The sequence below is a fragment of the Sebastes umbrosus genome, chromosome 18 (assembly GCF_015220745.1).
Source record: "Sebastes umbrosus isolate fSebUmb1 chromosome 18, fSebUmb1.pri, whole genome shotgun sequence".
Lineage (NCBI taxonomy): Eukaryota > Metazoa > Chordata > Actinopteri > Perciformes > Sebastidae > Sebastes > Sebastes umbrosus.
This window is the reverse complement of record NC_051286.1, coordinates 18,642,574-18,662,972: the sequence shown is the minus strand read 5'-3', so window position 1 is coordinate 18,662,972 and position 20,399 is coordinate 18,642,574. Positions and strand designations below refer to the sequence as shown.

At 40.8% G+C, this 20,399-nt stretch overlaps 1 long non-coding RNA gene across 1 annotated transcript in view; it reads right to left on the bottom strand.

The window, feature by feature from the left end:
- Positions 1-20,126, bottom strand: part of LOC119477209 — a 50,546-nt gene extending 30,420 nt beyond the window's left edge. The window contains exons 1-2 of the long non-coding RNA XR_005204197.1: positions 19,996-20,126; positions 19,789-19,800 (exon numbers count right to left, since the gene is read on the bottom strand). This is a non-coding gene — a long non-coding RNA (uncharacterized LOC119477209). The remainder of the gene's footprint in view (positions 1-19,788; positions 19,801-19,995) is intronic.
- Between the last annotated feature and the right edge of the window lie 273 nt (positions 20,127-20,399).

The following is a 20,399-nucleotide window of genomic DNA, read 5'->3' as shown; positions in this document are numbered from 1 at the left end:
CTGCTGCGACAAACTTGAAGTTCACGGGAGCACCTTGAACTTACACCTCGCAATACTTTGCAAATAAGATTAGAGCAATTTAATTAGGCAGAAAGCCGCAGTAATAAAGCCATTAAATTAGTCACTGGTGCAGGGCAACAGTGGCAAGGAATCCCACTAATTAACCTGTGTCTCTTAGACTGTTAGAGACTAGCTTGTAACAACGATGGCGGCGGCTTGATGCTGCGATGACCCACATGTTCTGACCTTGTCCAAGGCACTTAAAATCTCATCTAGTTGCAAAACTGGCAGAGTTCATTAGTATATCCATGCAAATTGTGCAACATCCTCTTGTTTTGTGCGACTCGCTGGACGTTTGATGGGTGTAAAATGTAAATGGTTAAAGCATTACGTGCATGATCTTAGTTGATCATTTTTGCTTTCATCCTAACCCTACATTTCTTTAACTTTAAACATATGAGGTTTAAAATTGTATCCGAGCTTGCTGCATGGGCACACATAATCACGGACTTTAACGAATGTTTATTGCACCAATTTCTCCTCTTTTTCTGCATCGTGCTCAACCTTAAACACTTTGCTCTGTGATGCAGAATAGAAGCACCTTGTCTCCTTTTATTTACTGAAGTCGCCTGTGGATCAAGCAGCAGTTATTCTTCTGACTCAGTTTCTAGTACTTGACCCGCAACTGTGCCCAAAGCTCAAGCTCAAGCAGAGTCACAAAGATGAGTGTAAAAATAAATCCCAACTCGAAATGAAAGCGGAGCTCGATTGCAGAAATAACATCTTGTGGCTCGTCACCTTGTGAACCCTCATCTACATCCTGTCAAAACAGAAAAACACTTGAAAAGTCATTAGAGGATTTTTTTTAATTCTCATATGACTTTGGTTAAAACATGAAATGGTTTTAATTAAACTGCTTGTATCGCATTTTCCTCACACTGCAGCTAGAGGGCAAGCTAGCGTTAGAAAACCATCTTATATGTCTCAGAGGGATGAGGGTTGAACTTTGTATGTTGACATATCATCTTCATATGAAGGATGTCCAGCATAATTGCAGAGTGGTAATGCTCTCTTTTATGCATTACCTCAATGCAAGAAGAGCAGAGGATGATGTTTTTCTCTATTTTTAAAAGATGAGAGGTGCACCCTTCAGAATACTCGACAACTCATCCCGACGTCTTATCTCTGGGGCTTAGAATCACAGATACGCACTTGCACCCGCGACAATCTGCCAGACGTAAAACATGACATCTTAAAGATTTTAAACATAAAGGTCTGAGCAGGACTTTATGTTTCTGTTGGTCTTTGACACAGTATCCGTTTTGGTTGGGTAGTGCTTCTGGTGTGCGTTGGCTGACTGCAGCACCCATGGGACTGTGCCTAGCCCTTGGCATTGTCATTCTTCATTGATCAGAGGGGAGAGGCTAACAAGGTCTCCAGGCTACATGCTGCTCTCTGCCTGCTGCTACAAACCTGCTCCTACTGCTCAATCTGAGCGGGGCTTTAATGCTCTCTCGCACGAGACAACAGAGCGTCTTATACAGGATCTAGATTTCCTTAAAGGGAAATTACTGTATATGACAATCGGATTTTTTGTAGTTATAATCATCTTTTCTATCGGTTATTATAACATACTCACAAATCTAACTGCTGATATAATGTTGGCACAATTGCATGGCAGTAGGTTCTTTATTATTCAGTAAGGAGACAAACCTGTCTCCTACAAAGTTACGTTCCCATACGACTAAACTGCATTCTCAACTATGTTTCGAGAGAAACATATTTTTGTACCAGATTACGGTTGTTTAGTAAGACATCATGGTTTGGCTTAAAATAAGTATATAAAATATAAGTATGTAGGTAAATAAAATAAGTATGTTTTTTTACATTATTTAAGCTGTGGACTTGAATAAAAATGAGTCAACATTGAATTTTGGTTTCACGCCACAGATGTATTATAAGAACTGGATACCGGACCACAAGATGGTGATGGCTATTCATTCCAATGAGAATTGCTCACCTGGTGCAAACGCCAAAAAAGTTTTCTAGTTCCAGGTTTACTTCCGGGGTGAAGTAACTGAATATACGCAGTAGTGTTTCTCCTGCTGGCCCCACTCAACCCATAGACTTTATATTGTGAAGACGTCACCAATTTTAAAATGCTTTTCTCGGCTCGAAGAAAGTTTTACAAATATAAACTCTCCATGGATCAAAAATCCATAATAGAAAGAGTCATAATTGATCTCGTTTGCAGTTCAAGGTGTCCTCAACAGTTTTACAGACGTCTCTTTCACAGTAGTGGTCTATGGGGACAATGCTTTCTGGGCTGCAGGGGGATTTTTTGCCGCGTTTGGCCACTGGAAAAATATTGGAAGCAAGGCTGAGCGGCGGAACCGTATACAGATGTTTTTATACATCCATGCACAGGACACAGACACGTTCTCCTGGGTGAAAGTCCTGTGTTTGTTTGACCCACCAACCCACCCTGACCTCCTCCCTATGCAGACTTCCGCGGACTTTCATCAGAAACGTATTTGTGACACGTCAAACCAAAATGTAGTCCAGAAGAAAATATGTTTCCTTCAAAACGGAATTGACGATGCAGTTTTGTTGTATGGGAACGTCATTTTTAGGAGACCAGGCAGAATGAGACAAGGTGAAATATGAGTTACCTAGATGTTACTCCTATTCTGTAAGTACATGCGTATAGCCAGCCGTTCTCATTCCCAGGGCGCCAAATACCGATGCTTTGTCATGTGAGATACAGCCGCACAAGGGAGGTGGATGGGTCCACAAAACACAAGGCTTTCATCCAGGAGACGCCTGTTCATATCCTGTGTGTTAAGTTTCATTTTCACGTCAGCCGTTTGTTCCTGTCCCGTGTTCACAACGTTCAGTTTCATTTTCACTTTATAAACGTAGCAGTTTTAATCCCAACCATGATGTTTTTTCTTCCTAACTAAGTGGTTTTGTTGCCTAAAGTGGCGCCAAGGGGCCTGAAAAAAAGCGGCCATATGTGATGAGTTGGGATGAGAATGTGTTGGCGTAGCCCACTTCCGTATCACAATGTAAATGAAAGAATGCCAACACAAATACTATTTGGAATATAACTAAAGCATGACCTGATTACGTACAATACATCCATCTCGTACTGCAGTGAAATCCAACGCTGAACTAAAAAAAATGAAACTTATGCTGTAGGTATCTATGGGGGACCGCTGTTAAAGCCCTTGTGTCAAATATAATCCCATTATAAATCCTCATTTCAGTTTCTTGCTCTGTCTTGATCTTAACCCCAGTAAAGTGTACCCCGCTGAAGTAAAATGACCATTAGCAGCGGTACATTGCCATCATGGATTTAAGCAAAGTTATGTACAGAGCATACTTTATCAGATTGCCTCCACACCATCAAATCCAGTGCGGTGATCCTGGCCCTCTCGCCTGCAACCTGCATAGCAATCATCCCTCCCTCTGACCTAGTCGGCCGACCCGCCACTTGCCCTCTCTCTACCTGCTTCCTCATTAGTGGCCGGCTCTCGACGAGGAAAATCCATTAGTAATCCTACTACCTCACCCAGCATGAATCTGGATTTTTTCCACTCTTCTTTGCGTTCACTCAATCATTCTCTGCTTTCTCTCTAATTTGCACAAACATAAGCACAGGGCACCTTTTTCCACGTTGTTGTGCTTTAATTTTCGCTGCCACTATTCTCTCTTTTCTCCTGGCATTTTTTTTTGTCTTTCTCTCCGCGGCTTTATTCCCTTCGCTTCCTCCACGTCTGCGAAATACACAGAGAGCACACATACACGCTCCCTCCCACGCACTCCTCCTACTCTTGCATACGGTGCATCTGAGCTCGGGTGAAATCGTGGTCAGAAGATGTCTCTGCCGCTTGGATCTAAATTGGCCGGGCCTGAACTCAGAGTTTCAGAGGATGGCCTGTGGTAACGAGCGAGAAGAGGTGAAGCCCCAACAATACGCCGTGCCCGTGCCCATCACTCATTAAGTTTGCGGAGGGGGGGAACTTTGCTGCTCACGGGATGAGGAGGAGGATTGTATAATCAGCCGAGTCGTGAATATTCAAATGTACACATGTCTCACGTAAATATTTAAGTCATCCATCTACGAAACGAGTGCACGATTGCAATATCAGAGTACACAGATGGCTGAGAGGCATGACTTGGGGAAGCCTTGGAATAAATTGGAACATTTTCGGTACGAGGAAAACAGACTGACGCTTTAAAAAATGCACTAAAAAATACAGATAATCTGAGAAGCTGCAGCCTGAAGTCACCATATACATCCAATACTGGGAAAGGAAACATAATAAAGAAATGCTGCCAACTCAGATGAATGGAACCAGATGGGGTAATCATACAATTAATCTATCTGTTACCTGTATCACCCCTAAGCTACGTGATACAAACCAGACTAAATTACGCCAATTAGTTTGCTGTGATAGAGCTAGGTGCTCTTCATCTTCGTCCCCTAATTAGTTATTTTTGTGCTGCAATTTTTCCTAATTGAACACGTCAGGAAAATGCATTTAGCACAAACAAAGCGTAGCTAATTGTGGCGTGGAACAATGGCAGGGCTAAAAAATGAATTAGCTCGGATGACATGTATGTGTGAGTATAGATAGTGTGGGTGAATGTGTGTGTGTGAGCATAGCATGTACCTTGTGTGGGGGCATGGTGGTGTGTTCCCTTGGGCGGTATGAGTCAGGAGTGGGTTTTGATGGAAATGCATACATAAACACCCTGAACTGGAACTGACCGGCTCTGCTTTTAAAAGGAAGTAATTTTGCACCTTAAGCCCACTGATTACATTTGTGTATACTTTACATTACTGCTGACCATTCTCTAAAGCATGCCATAGATTTCTTGATTGATTTCCTACCCGCCAGGCAGCCACTGGTTTCCATATATTTCAGTACACTATGAAACTGAAGTGTTCATAGAGACTGCTCTGTTCCTGTTTGATATAATGGTAAATGATATGTTTGATGAAGTGGGAGATGGCTTTGGTCTGGTCTTTTCACTGAAAGAAATCGGAGAGATTTCTTTCACCGACGAGCCCCGCCGTTGATTCAGCATGCTGAATCAGACGAAAAACCTCAGACAAGGGCAGACTAGAGGGACACAATGAAAAAACTAGGCCGAAAGACGCTCAAAGACGGTCCCAAACCAACCGTCGGCTTGGTGTGTCAGGGCCTTTATGCTAACTGCGATCTCCACTGTCAAATCCAGACAGTTTGTACGGTTACCTGTACACCCTAACTGCCACGCAACACATTTGTAGCAGTATAGAAACATAATGCAATTTCTACCTGTACTTGTTAAGAACATGTACGTAAACGTAGGAGTCAGTGCTCTGATGACTGAAGTTGGCTCTGAACAGCAACTGTTTTAAATGACAAAATCAAATTCACACTATCCTTTCTACAACTTCTCTGTTTGCTTGTCTGTGTTTGATTTTCCAACAATATTCTTGGAAGCTTCTAAGATTCTAAGATAACGGAGCATCCTTGAATGCACCACCCAAGAAAAATGCCTCTGCTTACAACACATGACTTTGTGACACAAGTAAAACGTAAAAAAAATAAAGGGGACTATAATATCCACTCTAATAGACTGCATATTGAAATGAATGTAGACACACAGCTCGCTGTGCAACACCTGCTGGTTCTTTCAGTAACTGGACATCGAAGGAAGAAAAAGTCAATATTTTAGTGGAGAATGAGTGAGAGGATATTATAAAAACATATTACAACCATATCTGAACAGAGCATATTTTTCTCATACCAACAAAAGACCAGATAAGGCTGGAGGTTCATTCCAGCTGTCACTTCAGCTGCGCTAGCACATCGACTATGCCTCGACCTAATCTTGTCATTCCTCCCATTGCGCCCACCACAGTTAGCCCCTCTCCCATTTTACGCTCTCAGGGGTTAAACGCACGTAGCCTTTATTCAATCTAGCCCTTGATCATGCAGATAATGACTTTAGGGAGCTAGTTAGGCCGAGGGACGCGAGGAGGCTCCGTACGCATGACAGCCAGCAGACGGGATAAAGAGACCGTTGGCCTTGCCAGAATGACATGCGGAAGGCGTTCCTATTCAGCAGGCAGCCTCTTAAGATATGTACTCAGCTCCAATTCAAAGAGTACATGGGCAGGATAAGACTGTGTGTTTGCATATGTATGGATTTAAGGTTAAGTGTGTGCTTCTGTGAAGCAGCATGTGTTGAAAACACACATGGAGGCTGCTGGGAGGGGATTTTTGCTGGACTCTGCATGTGTCATGTGTAATATTCACAACTGCGGGCAAGGTCAACCCCGCTTTTTATGTCAGGAAAAACAAATATGCAAAGTAAAGTGTAAAGTACAGTAGTGCTGCAGCTGTCCCTGATTCTGCAAACTGTACTTGTGTACAGTAGATTTACGCGCATGAATAACAATGGAGGTCATCTCCTATAAAGTCACTATCAGGCAGAATTGTTCTGACACACACTTGCGTTAACTCTAAACCGCCAGAGCAAATTCACTCGTTCTCTCTCTCTCTCTCTCTCTCTCCCTTTATTTCATGCCCCCTTTCTTTCCACTGCTCTCTTTCTTGCTTGCACAGGAAATTTAGCAGGATGCTCATCCTCCAGAGACGACACAATTTTCCCACTCCAAGTCAACATCTCTCACTCTAAATTATAGCAAGGTAATGTCAGACCTCACCCTCATTACCAGATGCAATCACGGTGGGAGAGATGTATCCATATGGGGAGAAAGTGGCTGTCGAGTAGGGTGCAACACATGCAAATTGAGGCCTCATTTTTACTCAAGTCTGAAGCCGTTTGAGACTCTTTTCTTTACTCTAAACCTGAAATTAAGTGGAGAACACACTTGAAAAGAAATGAAAGTTACCATCTCGTTTTTTGCAGACCCTCTCTTTATGCAGATTTTATGTAACAGAAATGTTCAACATCAGAGATTTTACTATACTTTTAAATCCATCTTTACCTTTCTATCCTCAGATATAAGGCTGGTGGTATTCTATATATTTATTATTGTCAACAAATCCCATGGAAAGCCAAAAACTAACAATGAATAGATCCTAACGAGGATTGTGTGTGTACTTGAAGCCTAATGTAGCGTACTCCTCTGTGCCAAAAACACATAAATGAGCCACACTGTTGCACTGGGTGACAAGTTCCTTCATTAGTGGCCACTGTAGTTTATTTGAGGCAATACGAAATCAATCAAATATCACGCCAAAGCGTGTAATAGACCCACCTGCCCACCAGAGGATAGTGTGTCAGTGTCACGTTTTGCCCCGCAGACGTGAATAGTACACGCCTGTATTAATGTGAAGTACCAGCAGGGGGCAACAAAGCAACTCATTTAGGATTAGGCAACAGAACCACTTAGTTTAGGAAATACGTCATGGTTGGGCTTAAAATAAGTACGTACACCAAGTAAAACACGGAAACAACGTTACGTCAGTACAGAAAACACATGACAGAAGTCACTAATGTAACCGTAAACACCGGTTTCGAACATAGGTCCCCCACTTGAAAGTCCTGTGTTTGTTTGACTCATAACCCATTCCACCAAGTCTTTAAAGTCTTTTCTGATCTTTCTCACACTATATACTATACGTAACTACCTCTGAAGTTAGACTTCCGTTAGTACAGAAAACACTGTCAAACGTCATGTGACAACCGTCACTACAAAACACTGCACCTTCATGCAGGTGTGTAATATTCACCCCTCGGCAAGGCAAAACGTGACACTGACACTCTTTCTTCCGGTGGACTGGCAGGTCTATTACACGCTTTGCCGTGAGACACGGTTGCCCAAATACACTGTCCTGCTGCCTTAAATACTCACTAGAGTAGAGCTTAATCAATTACTTGTCAACTATCAAATTAATCGCCAACTATTTTGATAATCGTTTAATCGGTTTGAGTATTTTTTCACTGACTCCAGCTTCTGAAATGTTAATATTTTCTGGTTTCTTTACTACTCTAAGACATAAAACTGAATATATCTTTTAGTTGTGGACAAAACAAGACATTCGAGGACGTCATCGTGGGCTTTGGGAAACACTGACATTTTTCACCATTTTTTAGACCAAACAACTAATCAATTAATCGAGGAAATAATCGACAGGATTAATCGACAGTGAAAATAATCGTTAGTTGCAGCCCAACACTAGAGCACCAGATGTGTGTTAATCCGCAGCTGAAAATAGTCCCCAACAAATGCACTTTTCTCAACATGACTGTGCCCAACTGTTTAAGTTAACCATCAAGCAAACTATATGATTTTTATATGATGATATATGTGACCTATAAGTGCTTACAGACAGCGTAAGCACTCAGTGGATGGACAAATTAACACATGGTTGGTTTTGGTCTTTTTAGATTCGTGACAATAAGAAAAACATAGTTGGAAGAAGCCGGTCAAGAGATGAGGTGAGGCATCATCATCATCATCATCACTTTAGGCTGCTAACGTGCGCCCGAGGGACCTAGTCGTGTACTTAATCCAAGACACAAGATGTGGTCATGCATAGTTGACATAGATACGCCACGACCCACATGGGCCCGGAGAGCACGGTGGCTCGTTCCCAGGGAGAAGCCCATTTTGCCGTGCAGATGGCCACAGCTGCGGCACATTGGCGTACGCTCCGTTCTGCTCTGGCTGACCCTCCCCTGTGCCGGCCCGGGTAAACGCTGCAGCTGTGATGAACCTCTGCCACACACTCTCACTGAGTCCCTCTGATGCTCTTTTCCTCACATACACACACAAGCTCCCAGTCTCTAGGGACGTATATCTTCATCTGTGAATTCAGAGAAAAACAAACCGACATCAGAAAGCAACATATGGCCTGCTTCTAATGGAACACATCTCTTGGGGTCTAACTGATACAGTAACACAAAGGGCCCGTTGGCTTGAATATTTTGCACTGCTGTTTGAGCTTTGGGTAGAATTATTTGCCGAATAGAACAAGTGGGACTTTTTTCTTTTTGGGTACGGTTTTTAGTTTTGCGTTGTTGTTATTTCTTCCGAGGATGACATGGCTCCTGTCTTTGCCAGCTTTGAATCCCAAGGACAATTGGAAGATGAATTTGGCAGCGTAGAGAATCACAAAACTCCTTTATTTATGCATGTAGGTCGGTGAAGAACAAATTCTTATTTACAAGCGTAACCTTGGAGGAGTGAATTTCCCTCTTAAGTGGGAAGGGGAGGAGATAAAAAATGACGTTCAGGCAAACAAAAACACTCCACACTGAGGGGCAATATTAGACAGTGATAAACAACAACATAAATATCAAAATAAGTGCAGATTGGCAGCAAACATGGCGGAAAAGTAAAATGAAAGCAGGAGGAATAATGAAAAGGGATAAGGCAATAAATAATAGTAAGCATGAAGATAACAGCACAGAAAAACAACAGAACAGCAGGACACTAAAATCATGAGAGACCAGAAATAGGTACGCAAGGAAAACATTGCCAGAGGCATGAGACCAATATTAAGATTTTGTGTTGCAGCGCACTCAATAAAATGTGCAAATGAAGACACAACGTGATATTTAAATCCACAATAATTAAAAACTCCAAATAAACTTTATCCTCAGTGTAAAAACATCACTGTTGTAGAATACTTACAGCTGAGACAGGCCTTTACAAAGCTTTGGACACCGATGCTGCCCACACCTTGTGCACTTGATCTCATCCACATTTACAAAGAGTGACATTGGGTTTCTGAATTCTATCGAGCTCTAAAAGCGAGAGAAGATTGTGTCATGACAACAAGGTGATGTGATGTGCAGATGGGTGTCTTGTAGGGCACATACTGGAATTTCGCATTACTTGTTCTGGCTGCCTGAAAACCGACCGAATCAATTGAAAGAGCTGGACACAAAATATCATATCTGAGATTTATTACTTTGATATACCATCTGGTCAAAAGTATGTGGACACCTGGAAAAGATGCAGATACCCAAACATTGCAGCCATATGCGATTGGTAATTATCCATCATTCCAAAACCATGAGCATTAATGTTCTGCTATAACAGTGGATAGCACTAGGCCCTAAACGGGGCTAATGAATGAATGACATTAGCAAGAAGCTATCGTTTAGCCGCCTAGAGCACAATCACTAATGTCTAATCTTTCACACATCCTTTGTTTCGCAACCATCACCGATTCCAAGCTGTTCTGAAATCACCTGCCACAATCTGTCTTTAAGTTCTGCATCTCTGTATTATTTTATTTCTTTACCTTAAAGTGCTTTGTGCTGGGAGAATGTTTATGATGCCATTTTGGATGATGACATTTGCACGGACGACGGCTCTGAGTGGTCAAACAACCCTCTTTTGCCTTTTGACGGATGTGAAAAACGCAGAAAATCAAACCTGTTTCGAAAACTTTAATGACAGACAAAAGTTTCATAGTCAGTGTTTCAATGTGATTGATGTAATGTGAGGTCGTATTTCTTTTTAAACGTGCGATTATTTTGGACGAAAAATACAAACTTGGTGTGCAAAGGCCTTAAGGAGACGCTCACAACTGATCTTCCAAGTTATTCCAAAGGTGCTGGATGGGGTTGAAGTCAGGGCCCTGTGCAGGCCAGAGCCAAATACCAAATGAACCTACAGTATATGACTGACCTGTTGTTTTTTTAAAAAGATTTACGTCTTCCGTAGGAACGAATAGGCTTAAGATGACACAGAGAGAGGTACATACTAACTGGTCTTGGTCTTTCCATGGGACTTTGACAATTAGAAAAACATAGACTAATGCCAACATGATCCTTTAAAGGAGAGGAGTGTAGTTTCTCCGCACCAAACTCCATGAAGGAAACCACTTTTTATGGACCTCACTTTGTGCAGGAACAATGTCATGTTCACCAAACTGCAAAAAAGTAGGACGCGAATTCATCTAGTATTTTTTATTTTACATTCGATTAACTAGAACCACAATCTTGCCCTCACCTTAAAGGTGCAGTGTGTAGGATCTGGCGGCATCAACTGAAACTTCTCCCGTGTGCCAAACGTGTAGGAGAACTACGGTGGACGACACGAAAATGCGAATGATCCTCTCTAGAGCCACTTTTTGGTTTGTCCGTTCTGGGCTACTTTAGAAACATGGCGGCCGGCTCCATGAAGAGAACCCGCTCTGTATGTAGATATAAACGGCTCATTCTAAGGTAACGAAAACACAACATTTCTTATTTTCAGGTGATTTTACACTAAAGCAATCATCCATTTCTGACAATAGAGCCCCCTAAATGTTACACACTGTGCCTTTAACCATACTGTAGTTGTCATATTGTAGAAAGCGAGAATTTTAAAAACACTGGCTTGGACATGAAGATTTTTCTGCCATTGAACGCATTCAGAATCGTCTCATATCAACGTTCTTATCTGGCGACAGGGTTGAAAAAACAAGATCAATTGCACACTAAAGCACGTGTCCACATACCTTTGGCTGTATAGTGTATTCTGCTCTTAAAAAACTGCATCCAAGTTCAATACTACCATATACATCAAAGCTTAGCACGTACAAGAAACAACTTAGCTTTCTTGCTTTTATGGCTGTTTTTTCTTCCCCCATAAAGTCGACACATGCTACACTACACGGTGAACTGCCAGCATTATTTACTGCCATTTACAGCTGAAATCAATGACTTTAACTGCCTTCAAATGTCTCTCAATCTAAGGGACCCTGCAGAAAAGACTCAAACAATGAAGCCAAAGAGAATATGCCTTATGTAACGCTGAGGTGTGAGAAAAGACGGAGTAAAAAGTGTAGTTTTTGCCATGGAAACAAGCTGATGTTCTATGTCTTTTTTTCTCCAACTAGTGGAGTTAGCATTACTGTTTTAGTAGCGCTGGTTCAATACTGTGATATGTAGCCTACATACTGCTTTTCATCTGGTATGAAAAATTTAGAACATGTGTTATATCACCATCAGACCCACAGAGACATGAATATCAAAGCGCATTCTCTTGGTTTTGTTTCATAACAAGCATACGATTCTCTTTCTACCTCTCTCTCACTGCTCTGACGCAACATATGAATGTGCATATACTGTACATGAACCTTGCATAGAAAAACACAAGAATAATCAACGTTGAAACAATGGCGTCAGACTAAACTAGCACTCACTCCTCCTCTTTTCTTATTCGTCTCTCTCTCTCCTTCTTCCCTGTCAACTCCTTCCAGCTCCCAAATGAACACAGATGCCTCCTAATAGATTCTGCTAACTCAAAGACCATCTCTGGTGTAGCCAAGACAACACAGCTTATGATACATTCCCTCTTGATATTAAAAACAAGTGGGATGAGCAGAGGGATTGTCTGGGCTCTCTTATCTGACTTCTGAGGGCCTTCATCTTCCTCCCCTCCCCACCCTCCCCTTCTTCCTCCCACCTGCCTCCCCACTGCGTTCCCTCTCGCCTCCCCTCTTCCTCCTCCTGCTCTCCTGATCGTCACAGCGATAACACACTGAGTGATGAAGGGGGAGGTATGCGTTCTGGAGGGATAACGATGTGGACTAACTTCAACCCCCACCAAATCCCCCTGATGCTGTTCTTAGATCAGCCTATTTGTAATACACAGGTTTTTTCTTCTCTCGCGTGCAAGAGACACTAAGAGAGACAAACTCCTTATTTGAGTATGTGCCAATGCCGTCTCGTCTCTTTTCACCACTCGCCGTCTATAGGGATATGTGTGCTTGTGTGGCTGTGTATGGGGGATTCGTTAAGTGCAACCTATTTCTCCGTCTGCTGCAATGTGCATGTGTTTACACTGAATGTATGTGCAAATTGCAAACTCTTTATTTGATGTGTGTGAACTCCATTTGCTTCTCTAAATTGTCGCCTAGAGATTGAAACAACAATCAACAGCTAAGTTTTGAACATTAAGCGACAGTATCGGGAGAGCAAAAACAAAGAGGATATAGTGGTGTGCATACTGTAGGTGGGGTTACTACTACTTACTACTTACCTCCCTGCCAGTTTGAGGATGTGACTGACCTGAAGCCACATGACCATAAACCCAGTCCTGATATGTACGTGTAGGCCAATGTAAATATGATAATATAAATAAATATCATAATAGTCTTTTATATCTTTAGTAGGGCTGTCAATCGATTAAAATATTCAATTGCGATAAATCGTGTGATTGTCCATTGTTAAGCACAATTAACGCAAATTAAACATTTTTTATATGTTCAAAATTTACCTTAAAAGGGAGAGTAGCCAAGTATTTAATACCTATCAACATGGGTGTGGGCAAATATGCATGCTTTATGCAAATGTATGTATATATTTATTATTGGAAATCAATAAACAACACAAAACAATGACAAATATTGTCCAGAAACCCTCACAGGTACTGCATTTAGCTTAAAAAAATATGCTCAATTTATAACATGGAAAACTCAAGCCCAACAGGTAACAACAGCTGTCAGTGTGTCAGTGTGCTGACTTGACCAGCTTGATTATCATAAAGTGGGCATGTCTGTAAAGAGGAGACTCGTGGGTACTCATAGAACCCATTTTTATTCACATAACTTGAGGTCAGAGGTCAAGGGAGCCCTTTGAAAATGGCCATGCCAGTTTTTCCTCGCCAAAATTGAATGCAACTTCGTAGCGTTATTTAGCCTCTTAGTATGGTTGGTACCAATGGATTCCTTAGGTTTTATAGTTTCATATGATACTTATAGTATATATAAGCTAGTATAAGTATACTATATATAATTATATATAGTATACTTATACTAGCTTTAAAATTGAGCCTGCTACAACCTAAAAATGGCAAGTTGCGTTAATGACTTAAAGAAGTTAGTGGCGTTAAAACAAATTTGCATTAAGTTGTTATTATCGTGTTAACTTTGACAGCCCTAATATTTTTTAACCTTTACCTTACCAATTTTTTGCTTCATACACATCTTATTTAAGTGTTTTTGTAATGTGTTTTCTGATTTCCAGATGAAGGTCACAAGCCGAAACGCGTTGGTCTGACAATAAAGTTAAATAAAGTTTTGACCTTGGAGCCCCCCTCAGGTGGAAACAGAAAGATAAAAAAGGCATCAGTCACACTAGCCACGTTTACATGTACAACAGAAATTAGATTATAATTTGATTAACTAAGTCAATAATGCATATGAGACAGATCCCATGTCAACACCATTCTCTGATTGCATTAATTAGATTTTGCTCTTAATCTATAATCATGATTGCATTACTCTAAAACATGCACAGAGCTTAGATATTAATCCCGTTAATCGACACCAGTTAGGCCATGTGTACACCTTTGCCACATTTCTTGAATTATGATCGAGTCCAGCATGCTATGTGGAGGTAGAGGGGAGTTGTAGCTTGGAACGTTACCTACAACTGCTTGTTTGGTTTCTTTTGATTTATTATCTCAATTTCTATCTGTCTTTTCATCTATAATTTGTAAATTGTTTTCACATTTGTGACCCCCTGAACCAGATGAACCTTCTCCTTATCCTCATACCATAACTGACCACACAAACATGATACACACAGTCCAGTGCAACTTACTCGATATCCAGCAATGGTGGTATCTTTAACATCCATCGTGGATAAACATCCATAAGTCTGCTTTAAAAATCCTAGAAAAAGGTGCTCCTCATAACTTCATAACTTGCCTCATATCCATCCTGTTTAGATGTTTTCTTCAGTATTAAAAGTAGCCCAGTGATCGTTGTCTGCAGTTCCACTATTCCAGTGCAAACAGGAAGTGCAAACAGATAATCCAGCATGTCTTTTCATGGTGCAAATTTGCCAAAACAAAAATAAATATATGCTAAAATGTGACTCAAGGTGTAGCCCACAGCTAACTCCTTGATTTCATGGAGACATTGTACTTCCTGGTTGCATCCAAGGCCTATAGAAAGGAGGCCGGTCTTGTGGTATGGGGTTTAACACATGCACAGTGTAACTGAAGCTGCGGTCGTGCGTTGCGATTGGCTCAATTTCGGCGAGGGCAGACAAATTTATCCCGATAGAAGTAAGAAAAACAACAACTATATTGTGTCTCAGACTCTTGCAGGCCTGTGTGCTGCTGCTTATTTTTGAATTCTGAACTCTGACCACAAGACCGCCTGCCTGAGCTGATGTTCATTCATCAATGTCACTACTTCACGAACAAATATGGTACTACATTACGTCAAAAGTAAAAATATCCCTTTGAATGAACTCAATGGATATCTAGTCACAGAACCAGACTGTATTGAAACTAAGCTCAGTCCCTTTTCTTTTGTTTTTATCTGTCACTCACAGCAGAGAGACAGAGGTGCAGTGGGGGGATATAGGCTCTGACTGATCAATTGACAGTTATTGAACTGCGGCCAGTCATAAGTTATCGACAAACTCTCTCTGTCAGTCATGACAAACTGTTTGCTTACGGCACAGCCAATCGCTATTGAAATTGTTTGACTAATAGCCAGTCATAAAACATGACATCTAATCATTATCAAGACCAGGCAGGCACGACAGGTTTTTCCTCACAAGAATAACAACAAAAAACATGATTAAATGATTAATTAATGATTAATCATATGGCTTAGCAACTACTTAAAAATGTATCTACATGCCAAAATAAATAAATACAAAATAAATCACCAAAATAAAAATAAAATAAAGATAAAAAAGGAAGATATGGAATGCCATTCTAGACAATATTAAATAATAAATAAATACATAAATAAATAAAAACGCCTATGAAATATTTAAGTATGGCTATGGAATGAATTCTGAAATAAATAAATGTGGCATTATGAAATAAAAGTCCCCTGTAATAAATAAATGTGTATTTATATTTAAATTTATTTATATATTTATTGCCTCATTTCTTCATTTCAGGATTTATTTCATAGACATATTCAATTATTTCAAAGGCACATTTATTTATTTATCAAATATTGGCTAAAATGGCATTCCAACATACTAATGCACCCATGCAACTTTTAAGTGGAAGTGCCCTTTAAAAGTTTATCTTCTATTTCAGCTGTACTCAAGGTGCTGGAGTCACATGGAGCTGTGAAGCTGACTGAGGAAATAAACATCAAACAAAAAGTTGATATTATGTTCTATGACAAATTAGAAAGAGCAGATAGAAAGAAAAATGTGAAATTGAAATGGACGGCGGGATATGGCTCTGGCGAGGAGGTTCTTCACAACTCATGAGGCACTTTTGCTTTAATTTCCAAATTACAGGCCATTCTCTGTCTCCAAATAATACACACTCTCCACCAAATAGACTCAAAGCTACACACAAGAAAAGCCTCCGCCACTTAACAGCATGCATGCACGCACACACATGCACACACACTCACATACACTCACACACACACACACACATCCCAGCAGCCAGTTGTTCCCTGCTTTGCATAAACCAATAATGTAATGGAGAGAAAGCCATTCCCTGATGAACACTGTTATGAATAATTTAAAATAATACAGCTGAAAACCATCTCAAACTTTTAAACTCGCTCCAATCACACATTCAGAAAGTCCATAAAGAAATGTAATGGCAGTCAATAGATGTAATGTTGCAGAATCATTGTACTAATAAGATGAGTTGCTTGCATTTACATCTAATTGAATTTAATAAGAGCTACTGTAAGTCTGAGCTGGTTTGATTTTTGCTGTGATGGATTGTAGTGGAGCCAGCTAAGCCGCTCTGTGGACTCTGCTCTGCATTGTGGGTAGCAACAGGGTAAAGGTTTGTTTTGCTATGTAGCTTCTCTTCACGCCTCAGGGAGGAGGTGACTGCAACAAACAGATAGTAAAAGCAGATAAAAGGATGTTATTGTATGTTCTGCAACAAGTGCATGTAGATAAAGAACTCAGTGGTGCTGCCAACCAGAGCTATAAACAGCTAAGGTTGGCACCAAGGAGGCCTCGGGGAGCTCGCCGGCAGCACCATCATGGGTGGGTGTGGTCCATTCCTGACACATTGGCCACTGACCAACATAATTAGTATCCACAATAATCCTAGCCCCCATAATTCCTTGCATGAATTATGGGCGTTATTTCCGATTACACTTTTCAAAGAACCCATGTCTGCCAGAATCAGCGGCATGCTGCAGTTTTGTTCTATTTTCTCTGAGCTTAAAGTTGCATTTCAAAGATTTCATTTCACTATCTATCGCCGAAGGATGTAACAAAATGGTGATTGAGCCCACTGATGTATTTCAATGTATTTCAATATATTTGTAGTATTAAAAACTGGGTGATTCTGTTGCAACATCCCCAGAAAAAAATCCTATTTTAAGTTAATGCTAATGTAAACCGAACATTACCTACTGCTGTAGCTTCACATTGCAAAACAATTAACTAGCGAAACAGTTGCCAAAAGTCATCAAGTAGTCAGGAAATGCAATGGGTTTGTCAGTAAGCTTGACAATGAGTGTCGTTCCTTCAAATATGCATGTACAAAATAAGAAAATAGCCATTTTCAGAATTTGTTTGACAGCGGATCAGTTTGAAATATTTCAGGGAATAATAGAAGAGTCAAGAGGAGCCACAGTGAGCTGTTAGATGAAGAGCTGCAGGCGACAGGCTGCACACCTTCAACTTCTAAGCGAGGTAACCAACAGCAGCATAAAATCAGATCACTGTTGCTCACAGAATGATGGAAAAAGGCCAATTATTGCCTGACTTCTTTATTAAAAGAACAATAGTTTGTTTTGCTGCCTCCACTAATCTAGGACCTGTAGTATTAAACCACATTTGCTGTTACCACCAGTAAACAGGGTGTATCGCCAAATCAACCGGGACTGAAATCTTAAGGATTTTCACTTTAAATAAATGATGTGGTATAGCATAACCTGTGACACTTTAAATGGGATAGTGTCATACAGATCTGCCTCCTACTACAGAGGAAGTGGCCTCGGATTGCTAAATTAGCATATTGTTGGTGTTTGCCAAGATGACATTCAGGGACAAGTTGCACTGTTCACAGCTGCACCAATAATCATGCTGAACTAAATTTGTGGTTTCAAAAATAATGTGTTTAATTAAACCGAAACATTGTTTATGAAAAGAAAAATAATCTAAATGAACATGGTTAAGGAATCCAAACTTAAAAACACCACCAAAAACACTTTATGTATGCTTCACTTTGTTGACAAGAAGCCGACAGAGGAGAACCTGAATCCTACCTTGTGGTTCAGTTACGAGAAGCCACCAGAGAAGAGATGTGTCCTCTGGAGGGATGACACCAAAAACACCGTCAAGAGGACGACAGGTCTCCTGATGTAGGGAGAAGAATACAGCATTGTAGTATTCGTTTCTAGGAAAAGCAGGAACAGTTCGGGTATTTATTGGTAAATTGAAGGTACGTAAGGTTACATGCAGGTAGGCAGGTACAGGTTCCAGATGTCATGGCTCAGTTTTCAGGTACAGGTTCAGGGTCAGATGGCTGGAAAGCAAGGCACGAAGCAACGTTGACAACCTGGCAGCTGAGTGGGGACAAGGGGCTGGTATTGACGGGGTGACTGGGAAATGAGACACAAGTGAGCAAGAAGATGTGGGAGTCAGGTGACCAGGATTGCTGTATAACTTCAAATTTAACAATTTTTATCATCTAGTTTGTAAGTGCCACTTCTTATAGTACTGTGCTGATGAAGACAAACATAATTTTAGTACCCAACATTCCTATAACCCCCCATAATTCCTTGCGTAATGAATCTGCCAGAATTAGTGGCGTGCTGCAGTTTTGTTCTATTTTCTCTGAGCTTAAAATGGCAATCTCGAAGATTTTCATTCAAACAAATGTCTGAAAAGTCACTATCTATCGCCGGAGGAGGTAACACGATGGTGATTGAGTCTGTGGCCCGCTGATGAAAGTATTGCAGTATTTATATATGTGTAGTATTAAGATCTGGGAGACTGTGGCAACATTCACCGAAAAAATGCTGTATTAAGTTACTGCTGATGCAAATTGAACATTTTCTGCTAGTGCAGCTTCACATTAAAAGACACTAACTGCTATCGTTCATCAAAAAAGCATCTACAATGCAACAATTTTTTGACAGCGGATCAGTTTGAAATATTGCAGCGAGTAATGGAAGAGTCAGGAGCAGCCACAGTGAGCTTAGATGAAGAGCTGCAGGCGACAGGCTGCACACCTCCACCTTCTTTCACTTTCACTGTTTGCAGACTCATGCCATGTGCAGCATAAAAATCAGATCACAGTTGCTCACAGAATGATGGAAAAAGGCCAATTATTGCCTGACTTCTTTATTAAAACGACAATAGTTTGTTTTGCTGCCCCCACTAATCTGGGACCTGTATTATTAAACCACATTTGCTGTTACCACCAGTAAACAGGGTGTCACCAAATCAGCCAGGACTGTAATCTTAAGGATTGCCACTTTAAATAAATTATGTAGTAGCAAAAACTGTCACACTTAAAATGTGATAGTGTCATACAGCTCTGCCTTCTGCTACAGAGGAAGCCTCGGATAACCAAGTTAGTATATGTTCCTGTTTGCTAAGATGATACAACACTCAGGGACAAGTTGCACTGTTCACAGCTGCACCAACAATCATGCTGAACTAAATTTATGGTTTCAACAACAATGTGTTGAGGTAAACCAAAAACATTGCCTCTCAAATGAAGAAAAACCCAAACAAACATGGCTAAGGAACCTCAAACTAAGAACACCATGCACCCAAAACACTTTATGTATGCTCCTTTCACTTTGTCAACAAGTGGCCAATAGAGGAGAACCTGCATCCTACCTGGTGGTTGAGCTACGAGAAGCCACCAGAGAAGAGAGGAGCATCCTCAGGAGGGATGACACCACCAACAACACCGTCAAGGGGACGACAGGTATCGTGATGTAGGGAGAAGAATGCAGCATTGTAGTATTTGTTTTTAGTTTTACTTTAAGGAAAAACAGGAACAGTTCAGGGATTTATTGGTAAATTAAATGTACATAAGCTTACAGGCAGGTACAGGTTCCAACATAGCATCTGACCAAGGAAAAGGGTTTAGGAAATGAGACACAGCTGAGCAGCAGGATGTGGAAGTCAGGTGACCAGGAAGAGGAAGGTCCGAGGACATCTGGTGGACAGGTGAAGAATGGCAATAAAGCTTAATTGAGATGCAGGGACCTGGGGAAGTGGGAATGTGTCTGGAAAGAGAGGCAGAATGAGCAAAAATAAACACATGCATTAATTCAGTATGTGTATGAATGCCTGTTGCTAATTAATCATTGAGTCACTACCAGTTCATGTGCTCGGTTGATGCTTAATGGATCATCAGTGAATGAGTGTTAACTCACATTTAGTTCATACACTAATTGCCAACAAATGAGCTGAACTCCAGCTACATAGAAAAGAGCATTAGA